General features: G+C 39.8%; 1 pseudogene; it reads left to right on the top strand.

Annotated features, from left to right (window-relative positions):
* Positions 1-1,600: 1,600 nt before the first annotated feature.
* Positions 1,601-2,971, top strand: LOC101711560 (tubulin alpha-1A chain pseudogene; annotated as a pseudogene).
* The last annotated feature ends 14,493 nt before the right edge of the window (positions 2,972-17,464 follow it).

Below are 17,464 nucleotides of genomic sequence, written 5' to 3'. Positions count from 1 at the left end.
TTGTTAAGGGAACAATTCCAGAGGAAGCAATAATAATCATAAATAAATATGTACCAAATATCAGCACATCTAACTATATAAAACAAATATTAATAGACATGAAAAATCAAATAAGCACTAATACAATTCTAATGGGAGATCTCAGTACCACACTGTCACAGACAGATCAACTAGACAAAACATCAACAAAGAAATATCAGAATGGAACCAAACCTTTGAACAAGTGATTTTAGTAAATGTCTGCAGAGTGTTCCACCCCACAATATCAGAATACACATTCTTCAAAGCTGCACATGGGATGTTCTCCAAAACAGACCACATACTAGCTCATAGAACATGCTTAAGTAAATGCAAACAAATTGAAATTATCCCATGGGTACTATCAGCCCATATTCCAGTGAAATTGGAAATCAATGGCAAAAATCCATGAAAAGTGCATAAACACATGAATATTAAATAACTTCTTCTTGAATAATCAATGGGTCACAGTTGAAATTAAAGAACAAATTATTCAGTTTCTACAATTAAACAATAATCCAATACAGCGTATCAGATCTTATGAGATGCAATGAAAGCAATCCCAGTAGGGAAATTTATAATGGTGAAGTCCCATATCAGAAGAACAGACTGAGCTCAAATAAACAACTTAATGTTAAATATCAAGCTTCTAGAAAAAGAAGAGCAAGTCAAGCCCAATGCTTGTATGAAGGAAGAAATTATAAAGACCAGAGCAGAAATTAATGCAATTGAGACTAAGAAAACAATACAAAGAATCAATGAATCAAAGAGTTAGTTCTTCAAAAGATTAAATAAAATAGACACTTAGCCAACTTATCAAAAAAGAAAGAAAGAAAAGACTCAAATCCATGCTATTAGGAATGAAAAGGATGAAATCAAAACAGATCCTACAGAAATCTGGAGGATCATAAATAACCTATTTCAAGAACCTTCATTGCAGTGCGTTATTTGCCTCAAATCTTAGCTTGTCTAGGATGGTAACCTGGATATAGTGTCTGATTCTGTCACCTTTGCCATGTAGGGAACAGGGGAAGGGGACATAACTAGAATGTCTGCAGTGAGTCCTAGTCTCCTAGGACTAGGAGCCATGGCAGCACAAGGCAAATTAACTTATTGTACAGGAAAGGTAGAAAAAAATGAGACTTGGAGAAGAAGCTGAGCTTTGGGCCTGATCAGTGCTGCTCTGGGCAGCAAAGATGAAAGCCTCCAAACATGACACACGTTTTAGTCAGTACATCAGGAGAAACAAATGTAACAAATGACTCAGGACAGAGAGTTCAGTACATTGGGAGAAACAAATGTAACAGATGACTGGAGAGTGGTGGAATTCCTAGATCAATGAGGAATATGCAGATGAAGATTTTGCTCCTCCCAGGATGTTTTCAGCTGCTGTAATCTTGTCTTAGAGCATCACAGCATCACTGGATCTCTGAGGTCTCAGTTGTGACTGGAGGCCAAAATGGAATTATGTCTCAAAATCCCATAGCTGTCCTGTAGATAGGAGAACTAGGCCTAATCAAATGATTTTTCCCCAAAATTATGTAGCATTGCTCCCGACATTGCCCCTTGACCTATAGTTATCATGTGTGAGTGTATCTCCATCCATGTTGGCCAGGCTGGTTTCCAAATTGGCAATGCCTGCTGGGAGCTCTACTGCCTGGAACATGGCATCCAGCCCGATGCCCAGATGCCAAGTGACAAGGCCATTAGGAGGGGAGATGACTCCTTCAATGTCTTCTTCAGTGGTGCTGGCAAACATGTGCCCAGGGCAATGTTTGTAGACCTGGAACCCTCAGTCAATGATGAATTGTGCACTAGTACCTATAGTCAGCTCTTCCACCCTGAGAAATTCATCAGAGGCAAGGAAGGTGCTGCCAATAACTATGCCATGGGCATTACACATTGGCAAGGAGATCATGGATCTTATCTTGGACTGAATTAGGAAACTTGCTGACAGATTTTCCACAGATTTGGCTGGGGAATTGCCTCTGGATTCACCTCCCTGCTGATGGAATATCTCTCTATTGACTATGACAAGAAGTCCAAGGTGAGATTCTCCATTTACCCAGTCCCCCAAGTTTCCACAGCCGCAATTGCATCCTATAACTTCACTCTCACTACCCACACCACCCTGGAGCATGATGATTGTGCCTTCATGGTAGGCAATGAGGCCATCTATAACATATGTCATAAAAACCATGATATTGAGTGCCCAAACTACACTAACTCGAACTCCCTTATAGGCCAGATTGTGTCTTCCATCAATGTTTCCCTCAGATTTGATGGAGGCCTAAATGTTGACCTGACAGTATTCCAGACCAACCTGATGCCATATCTCTGCATCCACTTTCCTCTGCCCACATATACCCTCCTGTCATCTCTGCTGAGAAAGCCTACCATGAACAGCTTTCTTTAGCAGAGATCACCAATTCCCACTTTGAGCTAGCCAACCAGATGGTGAAATATGACCCTCGCCATGATAAATACATGGCTTGATTCCTATTGTACCATGGTGACATGGTTCCCAAAGACATCAGGGCTGCCATTGCCACTATCAAAACCAATCACAGCATCCTGTGTGTGGACTGGTATCCAACTGGCATCAAAGTTGGCATTAATTACCAGCCTCCCACCATGGTGCCTGGTGAAGAACTGACCAAGGTATAGTGGGCTGTGTGCATGCTGAGCAACACCGTATCCATTGATGAGGCATGGGCTCACTTGACTAGACTATCAGTTTGATCTGATGTATGACAAATATGCCTTTGTTCTCTGGTATGTGGGTGAAGGGAGGAAGGAAGGGGAGTTTTTGGAGGCCCAGGAGGACATGTCTGCCCTAGAGAAAAATGATGAAGAGGTTGCTATCCATTCTGTTGAAGGAGAGGAATACCAGTTATCCATTCCTTTCAGTCCTGCAGCATGTCACACTCCCAAAATCTCAGCTTCAGTGTAGCTGAAAAGCACTAAGGTTTTCTGGTTAGATCATTTTCACTTGATCATGTCTGAGACCTTCTGTGATAATGTCTCTTTTCTATGAGTACCTCTTATTTTTCCATCATGTCTCAAAGTAAATGCTTTAAGAAAAAATAAAGAGCCTGTATTCTAATAAGATGCAAAACACAGAAGAAATGGACAAATTCCTAGATAAATACAAATTACCAAAGCTGAATCAAGATGATATAAATATTCTATATAACCCAACATCAGTCAATGAAATTGAAGATGTAATTTAAAATCTACCCACAAAAAAACCAAGGTCCTAAAAAATTCAATGCTAAATTCTACATGAAATTTAGAGAAGATCTAATGTCACTACTCCTCAAAATATTTAATGAAATTGAAAGGGAAGCAATACTCCCAGACTCATTCCTGGAAGCAAGCATTATGCTGATACCCAAACAAGAGAAGGATCCAACAAAAAGAGAGAACTACAGGCCCATTTCCCTAATTGAGATAGATGCAAAAATTCTCAATAACATACTGGCAAACAGAATGGACCAAATCATTAAGAAGATTATACACTATGACAAAGTAAGATTCATCCTAGTGATGCAAGGATGGTTCAACATATATACATGTGTACATGTCAATAAATGTACAAATCATATTAACATAACCAGTGACAAAAGCTACATGATCATCTCAATAGACCAGAAAAAGCATTGACAAAGTCCAACACTCATTAAAGATTAAAACTCTACAGAAAATTGAAATAAATGGTATTTATCACAATCTGATAAAAGGCATCTATGACAAACCAACAGACAACATCACCCAAATGGTCAAAAATTGAAAACCTTCACTCTAAGTCAGGAACAAGACAAGGATGTCCACCACCATGACTCTTATTCAATATAATTCTGGAAACATTAGCCAGAGCAATGTGAAGGAGAAAGAAAAGGAATCAGGATAGACAAAGAAGAAGCTAAAGAATCATTATCTTCAGATGACATGATACACTACATAGAGGACCCCAAAAACTCCACCAAAAGACTTCTAGATTTAATAACAAAATTCAGTAGCATAGCAGGAAGCAATGTCAACAGTCAAGAATCAATAGCATTCCTGTACACAAATAACAAACTCACTGAGAAAAAAATTAAGGAAACCATATCTTTTACAATAGCATCATGAAAAATGAAATACTTAGGAATCAATCTAATGAAGGAAGTAAAAGAACTTTATATTGAAAACTGCAGTGCTCTGAAAAAGGAAATCAAAGAGAATATCAGAAAATGGAAAGATATCCCTTGTTCTTTGGTAAGAATAATCAATATAGTGGAAATGCCCATACTTCCAAAATTGTTATACAGATTTAATCCAGTCTCAATCAAAATACCAATAGCATACCTCACAGGTTTAGAGGAAACAATCCTAAAATTCATTTGGAATCAGAAGAGACCTAGAAGAGCAAAAGTAATTCTGGGCAACAAATGCAAAGCAGAGGGCATCACAGTCCTTGACTTGAAGTTATACTACAAAACTACTATGATAGAAACAGCATGTTACTAGAAAAACACAATCCCAAGGATCAGTGAAACAATTTGGAAGCTACAGAAACAACTTTAAACACACTCATGCACCATACCTTTGATCAACAGGCCAAACACCTTCACTGGATGAAAAATACCTCCTTTAACAAATGGTGCTGGAAAAACTTGCTTTCCACATGCTGAAAATTAAACCTAGACCCATATCTTTTACCCTGCACTAATCTAAAGTCAAAATGGATCAAAGACCTAAATATCAAAGCAGAAACATTAAATCTGCTGGAATATAGAATAGGTAGAACTCTTGAAGACATAGGTATACATAAACACATTATGAACAAAACCTCGATAACACGAGAAACATTACAAAGAATCAGCAACTGAGCTCTCATCTTATTAGAAAGCTTTTGCACAGCAAAAGAAACCACAGAGTGATAAGACAATTCACAGAAAGGAGAAAATTTTTTGCCAGCTTTTCCTCAGACAAAGGGCTAATATCTATAATATTCAAAGAACTCAAAAAAAACCAGACCCTCCCAAATTTAAAGATCCAATCTAAAAATGGGCTTCTGAAAATGAATAGGCACTTCTTAGAGAAGAAGTACAAATGACAAATATATCCAAAAATGTTCAACAACACTCTTCACTGGAGAGATGCAAATTAAAACAGCACTGAGATTCCATCTCATTCCATATAGAATGACACTTATCCAGAAATTAACCAATAACAAATGTTGGTGAGGCTGTCAGGAAAAAGGAAACCTTCTCAACAGTTGGTGGGAGCGTAGACTGGTGCAACCACTATGGAAATCAGTGTGGAGATTCCTAAAAAAACTAAAACTAAAGATTCCATTTGACCCAATCCTTCCCTTTCTGGGTATCTTCCCCCAAAATTTTAAAACATCTTACCACAGCCGTATATGCCACACCCATGTTTATAACAGCACAATCGGTAACACTTGAATCTTGAAAACTGCCCCAATACCTATATTGGACCCCCCTACCCAGTTTATTGGCAGATATAGGCGAAACAGACTTCCCAATAATTCAGCTGTATTATATTAGGAGTCTGACTGAAGCCTACGTGACTTATGTGGGCATGTTGAATGGCACGTGGGTGAGTATAGTGCCTCTGCCAACACAGCTGTAGCAGAGACCTTAGTCTTCATCTGTAAAGCTGCAGGGCCCTAATTGAGATATCATCATGGCCAAGGACAATGTGGCTCCAACTAAATGTCTTTCCCTGAATTATAACCTCCCCCACCCACTGAACTGTTGTGTTACTGGTTAGTAATGATGCAATCCTGGCCTCCCTTTGTTCTTTCTGCAGGAAGGCTTTGCAATGCTTTTACAGCCTTGCCTGTGATAACAACTATCGCCAGATGCCTCACACACTATCACCATATGTCCTACATACACCCTGCCCTATTTCTTCCCATGCTTGTAATTAATAAATAAAAACTGGACATCTTGGATGCCTGGAGTCTTTGCTGCCTGCTCAATTCAGATGACCCCAGATCCCCATCTTTCTGTTTAAATCCTATTTCTGTGTCTTTCTTTCACCTTGAATCATAGCCCCTAGGCAAAAGATCAGGGCTCCATCAGACCCCCCCAAATTCAAAGGCCCAATTCAAAAATGGGCATCCAAAATGAACAAACATTTCTCAGACAAAGAAGTAAAAACAGCAATTAAATATATGAAAAAATGTTCAACATCACTGGTCATTTGGGAGATGCAGATGAAAACAACACTGAGATTCCACCTCACCCCAGAAAGAATGGCTGCTATCAAGAAATCAACCAATAACAAATGCTGGCTGGGGTGTGGAGAGAAAGGAAGCCTCCTCCATTTTTGGTGGGAATGTAGATTGGTGCAACCACTATGGAAATCAGTATGGAGATACCCCAAAGAACTAGGACTAGAGGTCCCATTTGACCCAGCTATTCCCCTGCTGGGTATCTCCCCAAAAGAATTAAAAGAATCATACCACAGTAATATATGTGCACCCATGTTCATAGTGGCACAGTTTGTAATAGCTAAAGCTTGGAAGCAGCCCAAGTGCCCATCAACTGGAAACTGGATAAAGAAAATGTGTTTTTTTTTTATAAAATGGAGTACTACTCAGCCATATAGAACAAAAAAACTAGAGTCATTTATAGCTAAATGGATGCATATCGAGGCCATACTCTTAGGTGAAATAAATAGGACACACATGTGTAAATACTGAATAGTTTCACTAGTGTGAGAAACTAATAGTGTAAACAAGGGTTAAAATGATTATAATGAATGATTGATAATTTGAAATAGGAAAAAAGGTCCAAAGATGAAAGAGTGAAGGGAGGGAAGGGGAAAGGAAAATAGGGAAAGGAAAAACTATGAGAAAAGAAAAAAAATGCAAATGAAATCTATGTAAATAGGGAAGGACAGAGGGGGTGAAGGGTGCACAGGTAATGCGGAAAAAAAATAAGAACCAAGATACATCATGTACAGGTACAAGCACCCAATGATAAATGTAGATGTATTGTATACCTAAAATGTAACAATAAAAGAATTTAAGCAAAAAATAAAATAAAATAAATGTAACCTTTAGAGAAAAAAAAAACATGCTAAAAGCCCAAAGCTTATAAGAGATTGTCCACTTTTGCCCAGCTTCCAGTAGCCCCTTTCAGGTTTTAATCTCAATAAAATATGTTCTCAACAGTGGAGCTCAATTCCTAGAGAATCTGCCAAGTTTCTAGTCTTGTTTGAGGAGTGCTCCAGAGAAAGCTACAAACCTCCAGCTACTCTCTTATCAGTCACAGTGGGCTCCTAATTTTCCAAATTTCTGACCAATTCCCTTTAGGTTGCCTTCTCAAGAATCTTTTGCCTCTCAACCCGAGGGGAGACATTTGGCCCAAACACATCATTTTCTATTATATCACAGCTTGGAATTAATATAAATTAGATAATGAAAGCCAATGGACTTTATTCAGTACATTTTATTTCCAAACTTTCCATCACTTTGATAACTACCTGCAGAGCAGCAGCAAGTGGCAAGAGGTCCACTATGTCCAAGTCTTGTTTTGCCCTGTGACACATTCTCTCTCTGTCAAAACTGTACCACTCATCAGGTCCTTCTAGAGGAAAAACCTATGCCTAGCCTTCTGGAAGACACTGATGTAGCAAATGAGCCCCCAACATACTGTCCTCTTCCACTGTATCTTCAAAGCTCCATTGCCACCCACTATGGGGGTGATTCAGCCCCCTGCAGAGGTGGCCCAGTACTCTCCTCCCACCCCTTTTCCCTCCCCTCCAGTTACCCCCTCTTGTTCCACCACTGCAACCTTCCCACACTGTTGTGGGGAGCAAGGGATTAGTACAGGGCCATGTGCCTCTTTCCATGAACAAATTGGCTTGCTTCAAACGGCTCTTGGGATTCTTCTCTAAGAACCCTGCTAGGTATAGAAAGGAATTACTGCATGTGATTCAGGCATGAAATCTAAAGAATCATACCATAGTGATATATGTGCACTCATTTTTACAGCGCCACAGTTTATAGTAGCTAAATATTGGAAACAACCCAAGTGCCCATCAACTGGAAACTGGATAAAGAAGATGTGGTTTTTTAATAAAATTGAGTACTACTGAGCCATAAAGAATGAGAAACTAGAGTCATTTATAGCTAAATGGATGCATATTGAGGCCATATTCTTAAGTGAAATAAATAGGACACACATGTGTAAATACCAAATAGTTTCTGTAGTGTGAGAAACTGAAAGTGTAAATAAGGGTTAAAATGATTAAAATGAATAATTGATAATTTGAAATAGGAAGAAAAGTCCAAAGGGGTAGGGGTGATGGAAGGGGAAGGTGAAAGTAAAGAAGGGAAAGGAAAAATTATGAGAAAAGAAAAAAATGGAAATGAAGTCTATGTAAATAGGGAAAGGTGGAGGGGGTGAAGGGCACACAGGTAATGGGGAAAAAATAAGAACCAAGCTGCATCATGTACGGGTACAAACACCCAATGACAAATGTAAACATATTGTATATCTAAAATGTACCAATAAAAGAATTTAAGAATAAAAAAAAATCTTACATGGCAAGATACATACCTGATTTTCTACACTACTCTCATGCTTCACAACAAAAAAAGAGGCTACATTTGGTGGGTGGGTGAAATACATACAGAGGAACTCCACCAACAGAACCCAAATGAGTCAATAAAATGGTGACTACTCAGGCATTCCCAAAAAATGTTCACACCTGGACATACCAATAGGGTGAGCAAATTCTCACTAAACACAACAAGATGATCAGCTGCCTCTTGGTCACGATGAAGAGAAATGCTCATAAAACAGTAAAATATGATGAAATCTTATAAATCACTCAGGAACTGAAAAAAATCAGACCATTTTTATGTCTCACCTCACTGACGCTATGGCAAAATATATCAATATGGACCTGGAGTCCCAGGAAGGCCAGATCTTGTTCCACCTCCAGTTAATTTCCCAATCTGATCCTGATAACTCCCAAAAGAGTAGAGACCCAAGACTCCCAGAAATGAACTTATAAATATGGCCTTCTGAATTTTTAATAACTTGGCAAATGAGCAAGAGTCCCAAAAGGAGAGACCGACTAAAATAAAGTATCAGATGCTTTCCTCTGCTATCCATTTATTATGGCTTGTATATAGATGTTCTCCCAAAACCTCATGGTGCAACGCTAGGATTATATGTGTCCTGCATTGTGTGTGAGTGCTACCCACCCTAAGGGCAGGCAGTCTTGGTAGAATATAGGAAAGAATAAGAGAGCTGCTGTTGCTCCTTCTGCTTGTCTCAAAAGTAACTAAGACAGAATTTGGTATCACAGAAATGGGGTCGTTCCTGTGACTACACCTGATCATGTGGCTCAGGAATCTTTTGAATTGGCTTGTGGGAAGAGTTTGGAAGTTTGGAGATACCAGCTGAAGAAGGAGTCCTGTGATATTTTAAGCTAATGGGAGATTCTTGTCAGAGCTCAGAAGACTAGAATACTGATAGAAATGCTGTCCATAAATACCAGGCTGAGGAAATTTCTGCTGGGAAGAAGTACTGTACTGGCTGTTGGACTCCAGATAATGTGTGTTATGCCTTGACAGAAACTTTGTCTGCATTTTACTCATGTCCAGAGAATTTGGCTGAGTCTGGGATTAAGGTTGGTGGACTAATTAATATTTCAGAATAAATTTCAAGACAGTCTTATGTTGAAGCAGTGGCATGGCTAGTATTGGGAGCTCTCAATCAGATGTTGAGAATCAAGAGAAAAAAGCCCAGAAGAATTATTTAAAATGTGATTTACACCAGAATAAAAGCTCCAGGAAACCTCTGAACTGCGAAGATAAAAAGAGGAGAACTTGATTGCTGAGAAAGAAAAAACAGAACAATGGAAAAGATGGCCTGAGGACATCACAAGAAACCAGAAATCCCCCCCTTTATAGTCTCAACCTTATAAAGGTGAAAGAATTTGCTTTGAGAGGGGAGCCCCAGAGCACCATGTTCCAGAATAGTGAGGGCCTAAAGAATTTGTTCCTCAGGATTAGGTTCAGAGTGTTCAGCAATCTAGGCACTCAACCCCTACAGCCAAGAGAGAAGGAAACTTGGATACCACTTCAGCCAGTGGCAGAATTTGGCATCATTCAGGTGGTTCTGGTTTTAGTTGCATGTGGAATGCAAGAGTTGTGGAGTCAGAAAGGCTTCCACCCAGATTTCAGAAGAAGTCCCAAGAGGCTAGGCAATGTGCCCCTGAGCGGGCAGTGTGTGAAGCTGTGTGAAGCCAAAGGTGCAGCGGAAACCCCAGACATTTGGAGAAGCCAGAAACATGGATTGTCTGAGGAAAACTGCAAGGAGGAAGCAAAATGGTCCCACAAGTGAAGGTATGGGAGCTACTACCAAGGGCAGTGACATAGGGGCAGAGCTACCTAAGCCCCTTGAAGTTCACAACTTGCCACAGATTGCTTCTGGTGCTGGACATAAACTACAAAACTTAATGTTTGCCTGCTTGATTTTGGACTTGCTTTCATTCCATTCCTTTCTATCCCCCTCTTTGTACCTTTTAGAATGAGAATGTTTATCTTGTGCCAATATATGTTGGAAATGTTTAATTTTCTTTTCATTTGTACAGGGACTTGCAGCTAAGAGTTTGCCTCGAATCTCAGAGGATATCCTGGACTTGCACTTTTCAGCAGTGCCGAAACTGATAGAACTTTGCCAACTCTTAGAGATGGACTAAATGCCCTTTTCATAAATGGATCTGCATGAGTTCTTTGGGGACCAGGGGAGGAATGTTATGCTTTAAATCTAGATGGACCCCAAAGCTTCATGCAGTCTTATGCAAAGCTTTTCAGGGGTGGCTGGATCTAGAGTATGTGATACTGGGATTAAAAATATGATGTTGTGTTTGCTTCATGGTACAATGCTAGGATTAAGTGCCCCCCACTCTGGGTTTGAGTGCTATCCATCCTTAGGGTGATAGAATACAAATGTGAGAAAAAACACTGCTGTTGCTGCTTGCTGCATCACTGCTGGCTACCTTCTGCCTGCCCTGCTACACCATGGACAGTTTCTCTTCTGGATTCTCCTCTGCTATGCCACCCTGCCATTGAGCCTGCCAATTTTGGATGAAATTTCTACAAGATGTAAGCCAAGCTAAACCTTACTTGCATGAACTTTGGGTGTTGCATATTTTGTCTGGTCAATGAGAAATGTAACTAAGACACCATCTTTCCAATAAATCAGAAAAAGGGCCTTCCACCACTCTTCCCAGCCCTTGTTTCCAGTGTAACAAAGGAGGGCAATGGGTAAAAGCCTGCCCCAACCCTTATCCCCAAAATAAGCAAAGCCTCATTCATGACCAATGGGGAAATTGGAAACTGAATTGTCCCCAGCAGGATTCCCTTTCAGCTGAAGTGTAGCCTTTCACAGGAAACACCATCCAAATTCTGATGATCTGTCTCAACTGCTGGCTTTAACAAAGGAGGACTGAGTGTGTCTGGGAATCATTGTCCTCATGAAAAATGAGTCTATGGAACCCAAGGTGATCAAGATGGTATTCAGTAAGATTATCTCATTCCTTGTCAATACTGGGGCAAGCCTATTGGTTCTCCCTGAATTTCAGGCACCACTTGCTTTCTCTCCTATTTCTATAGTTGGTATGAAAGGGCTCCAAGAACACCCCTTACAAACACTCTCTGCGTACTGAACAATAAGAAGATTGACTCTCCTACACTCATTCTTAGTTATCTTTCACTGTACAACTCATTTTTGGGGGTAGAGACCTCATGCATAATTTAGGAGTCATGTTGTAGATGCCCAACCTCTCTTGCCTACAAAGAGATAAACCTGAAAAAGCCCACATTCTTGATGATCACTCACCCTCCATAGCATGACCTCTACTGAACCTCCAGATCTGGGACACCAGTACCCTAAATAGCATTCCACCAGACCCCTATAAAAATTTCATTGAAGGATTCTATGCATATTATCTCAGTTCCTCAATATCTCCTTACCCTAGAAGGTATAAGGAGAATCAAACCTGTTATTGATTACCTCCTTAGAGTGGATTTATAGATTCTCACCAACTCTCCCCATAAGACCCCCATCTTCCTGTTTAAAAAATTGATAGTTCCTTTAATCTTTTTACAGGATCTCTGCCTCTGTAATCCCTATTCATCCTATAGTTCCAAACCCATAAACACTTCTATCTTGAATACAGCCTAGCATGACATATTTTTCCATCTTTGACCTCAAAGATGCCTTCACAATTCCCCTGGATCCCTCCTCCCCAAACCTTCGAACCTGAGCCAATCCAGAGTCTCACTCTCATTTTACACAATAAGTAACATGGACAGTTCTGCCATGGGGGTTCCATGAAAACCCCCATCTTTTTGGACAAGCACTCCAAAATAACCTTGCTGACTTCAACCAAACCCCTGAAGGAACCCTCCCAAATTCAGCTAAATGTCTCAGTGTCTTACTTCAGTATGTTGATGACTTCTTTCTCTGCAGTCCAATGAAGGACTTATGCATTACTCAAACTATTTTTTCTATTTACCTTTCTGTCAGATAAAAGTTATGGGGTTGCTAAACACATTGCCCAGCTTGTGTCCCTGGTTGTGACTTACCTGGACTCTTCCTTACTTCCACTACCAAAGAGATCTCACAAGTTAGAAAAAACCCAATCTTCTCTCTACTTTACCAAAGACCAAATGTGAACTTTTCTCTTTTTTAGCCTTGGTGGGCTATTTCAGAATTTGGATCCTTAATCTTGCTGTTAAGGCCAGGTCACTTTATGATGCTTCAAACCTCTTACTCCCAACCCTTCCTTAACTCATACCACTCAGGAACTTGAAAAAGCTCTAACAAAGATCTCTGCTTTACAACTTCCCGGGCCTACCAAATCTTTGTGTCTCTACATCCATGTTACAAAGTCTCAAGCACAAGAAATCAGAAGGAGATTCTCTATTCCCCATGAAATGAAAAAAAAAAAGACAAAGCAGAGACTAACAGTCTCAAAGCTTGACAGAGATTGATGGTCTCAAGACTTGCCCCTCCTGCTAAACTAAACCCACAAAGGTCACTGCACCTGAAAGATGAACTGCTGATGCAAGAAAATGAAAAAATGGAAACAAAGTCTTTGTAAATAGGGAGGGATGGAGAGGTTGAAGGGAGGGCAGGAGAATGGGGAAGAATAATAACCAAGAGAGATTATGTAAAGGTACAAATTTCTAATGATAAATGTCATTATATTGTATACCTAAAATGTACCAATGAAACTAATTTTAAAAAGGTGAACTGCTGAAACAACACCTGCCTATACCGCCCTATGTCTTAAAGATAAACTGTAAAAGCAGAATCTGCCTGCACCTCCCTACACCTGTGCTAGGTTCTGCTTCTATAAAATTCTGCTTGCTTCCCCACCCTGCCTAAAGAGAAAGATAAAAATGAAAACAAACTTATAATCAGGGCTCAGACTCTGGAAGGTGACTTTCACTGAGTCTGCTAGCAAATAAACCTGCATTTCTTTAAATTCTCTGAAGGCCACTCTCTTTGTTGGTCTCCCTGACCTTCAAGTGCTACACTTGAATCCTACTTTTTTCTGACCAACCTGATCCTGTCTATAACGGCTGGCCACTTCATTTTAAAGTAATGGCAGTAGCAACGTCGTGAGTTCCACTGAACGTGCCAAATCAGCCCACTGCAGAAGGCAGGTCTGCGGAAGCCATAGCAACACTGCGAGTCCTGCAGAAGGACCATATCAGCCCGCTGCAGACAGGCAGGTATGCAGACGCCACCACAGCAACTTCGTGAGTCACGTGGAATGCGGGGAATCAGCCCACTGCAGACAACCAGGTCTGCAGATGCCCTAAGCAACATCATGAGTCTCGTGGAATGTGCCGAAACAGCCTGCTGCAGACAGGCAGGTATGTAGAAGCTGTAGCAATGCCTTAAGTCTTGCGAAACACACCAAATCAGCCCACCCTGGCAGCAATCCATTGGACACTCCCCCCGCGTCCCCCCCCCCACCTCATCTGTACAGCCGCCTGGTTCCACACTACAAAGGCACAGAGGACACCAGACCACCAGACCACTGTACTGGGGAAGTTGGAGTCATCTTCACCTCCCATCAGGACCCAGACTATCTTCAGGGAAAGGGCAACTGGAACCTGCAATATAACTCTGCAGAGTTCAACACTACAGGAGGACAGGGAGCTCAATTTGGGATTTACAGCCAGAAATCTGCCTGAAACTCATGGGTCTGCAAATAGCTTGCTGAGATTCATTGACTTATATCTGCACACTGCAACCCATGTTGTCTATTGTGACAGCAGAGACATAAGCTGAAAGAGGCCCTTAATCTTCATGGTTATTTTTTATTCCCCAAATTAGTTTTATTATTTTGTTTTTTTTCTCCTTTCATTTCCTTTGCTCCTCTTATCTTTAATTTTTTCCCTACTCTTTGCAAATATTTGTTTTTCTCTCCTTTTTTCTTTTCTTCTCTTCTTTCTTTTCTCTTTCCTTTCTCTCTCTCTTACACTCACTCTCTTGCTCTCCCACATTGTTCATCTTCTCTTTTTGTCCCTGTTTTGGTCCACAATCAGAGTTCTTCTTTATTTTCCTATTATTCTCTTTGTCCTTCTCACTTGTGTCCTCTGACCACACTGATAACCTTCCACTATCCTTCTTCCAATCTATCCCTCCCTCCCCAAACACTTCTAACTCCCCATCCCAAAGGGCAAAGTTGTTATATTGAAGAGTTTATTCACTATAGGTTGGGTTGGTCCTTGATCTTGATTGAGTCACACAGCTAAAGGTGATAGATTAATAACTACCACAAAATGTCATTTTCAAAGATGTACTTGATGCAGTGGTGTTGCTAATTGTATGACTTGGGCTAAGGTGCTGTGATTGATCCAAACAGTTTTCCTTCTTGGCATAATAAAAATGAGATAGCCTCAGAGTCATTATACACTCAAAACCTAAAGACCAGCTATATCTGGTAGACACTTCTGAGAAGCAATCATTCCATAAGGCTTTTAAATAGATCAACAAAGATACTTACAATAAAAAACTTCATAATACCAACCCAGGAACTAAACCAGGGACAGTACCAAAAACAAAAAACTGAGAAGGCAGTTAAGCAAGTCACTAAGCCAGACTTCCACCCCACAAAAGGCAATTTCTGGAGGAAATGAGGTGGAAAAGTCTGATAATCAACCACCTGGATAGCCCAAACTGAGAGCACAGGAAGGAACAAAACAGATGAATGAGGTTCTAGAAAAATTCAAAGCAGAAATAATCTCCCAGATATCCACAGGGATGGTGAGCAGAGTGAAAGACATGATTAGAGGATCTAGAACAGAAACAAATAAAAAATAGATGAGCTCAGAAACATGCTGGAAGCCATGATTACCATGCATAAGAAAGAAATGGAAACCATGATCGCCCAATGCAAGAAAGAAATGAAATCCATGAAACAGGTTCAAACAGATAGCCAAGAGATCAAAAACTCCATTGGAAGTATCCACAGCAGATTAAGGAAATCTGAAGATAGAGTATCAGATATAGAAGACAGGATTGTGGATAGAGACCATGAGAATAGAGATTTCTTAAAAATAATAAGGGACCATGAGAAATCAATCCAACAACTGCTAGACGATGCAAAGAAGAATAACATAAGACTGATAGGAGTCCATGAAAAAACAGAAGAAAGCACAATTGACATAAAAAAAACTGTTCACAGAAGTAATAGTGGAAAACTTCCCAGACAGAGGTAGACAACTGGACATATAGATAAGTGAGGCATATAGAACTCAAACTAGCCATGATGAAAAAAAACTACATCTAGACATATAATAATCAAGATCCCAGAAACCCAACAGAAAAACAAAATCCTACAAGCAGTTAGAGAACAGAAACAAATCACCTACAAAGGAAAGCCCATCAGAATCACGGCAGACTTCTCAACACAAACCCTCAAATCGAGGAGAGCCTGGAGTGAAGTACTTCAAGCCCTAAAAGAAAATAACTTCCAACCTAGACTGTTCTATCCTGCAAAATTATCTTTCAAAGTTGGTGGGGGAACTAGATACATCCACGACAAAGAACACCTGAGAAATTTCATGAACACCAAACCAGCACTCCAAGCAATTCTAAACAATATCCTAGAAAAAAGCAATGAAGATCACAACTCCATGAGGCCCAACAGAGGGAAGCCACCAGGCAAGATAAGACACTAAAGGGAAAGGGGGAAAAATTGAGAAATAAAAGAGCCAACAAAAGTAAAACATCATGAGAAGGATAAATCAATATCCATCAATTATAACCCTAAATGTTAATGCCCTCAATTCACCAATCAAAGGAAATAGACTGACAGAATGGATTAAAAAGGAAAATGCAACAATATGCTGTATACAAGAAACACACCTAACTGAAAAAGCAACTCATAGACTGAAAGTGAAAGGATGGAAAACAGTTCTCCACACCACAGGAACCAAGTAAAAAGCAAGGGTAGCAATCTTATTTGCAGACAGAGTAGATTTCAAACCAAAGCCAATTAAGAGAGATGAAGATGGTCACTACATCCTTGTGAAGGAAACAATCCAAGAGGAAGAGATGACAATCCTAAATATATATGCACCAAATATGAATGCCCCCAACTATACAAAACAAATATTAATAGACATGAAAAACCAAATACACACTAACACAGTTGTAGTGGGGGACCTCAATACCCTACTATCACAAATACACAGATCATCTAAACAAAAAGTTAACAAGGAAATTTTAGAACTGAACCAAGCTATTGAACCAAAGGACTTAATAGATGTTTACAGTGTTCCACCCCACAAAATCGGAATATACACTCTTTTCGGCTGCACACGGGTCATTCTCCAGAATAGAACACATGCTAGTTCATAGGACAAATCTAAGTAAATGAAAAGAATTGAAGTTACCCCCTGTATATTATCAGACCATAGCGCAATAAAATTGGGGATCAATAACATAAGAAACTTCAAAACCCCAACAAACACATGGAAACTGAATAACACCCTCTTGAACAAACAATGGGTCACAGAAGTAATTAAAGAAGAAATTAAACAGTTTCTACAAGTAAATGAAAATGCCAGCACAACATACAGGAATCTATGGGATACAATGAAAGCAGTTCTAAGTGGGAAATTCATAGCAGTGAATGCCCATATTAGGAAAACAGAGAAAACTCAGATAAATAGCCTAATGCAGAACCTCAAGCTCCTAGAAAAAGAAGAGCATAACAAATCCAAAGCTAGTACAAGAGAGGAAATTATAAAGATTAGGGCAGAAATCAATGCAATGGAAACTAAGAGAACAATACAAAAAATCAAGGAATCAAAGAGTTGATTTTTTAAAAGAATAAATAAAATCAATAAACCTTTATCCAACCTTATCAAAAAAGGAAA

This window comes from Heterocephalus glaber, unplaced genomic scaffold (genome assembly GCF_053883595.1).
Source record: "Heterocephalus glaber isolate CG9 unplaced genomic scaffold, H.glaber_assembly_v1.0 deba00000936, whole genome shotgun sequence".
Classification (NCBI taxonomy): Eukaryota; Metazoa; Chordata; class Mammalia; order Rodentia; family Bathyergidae; genus Heterocephalus; species Heterocephalus glaber.
Note: the sequence above shows the minus strand (reverse complement) of the source record. Positions and strands in the feature narration are given on the sequence as shown.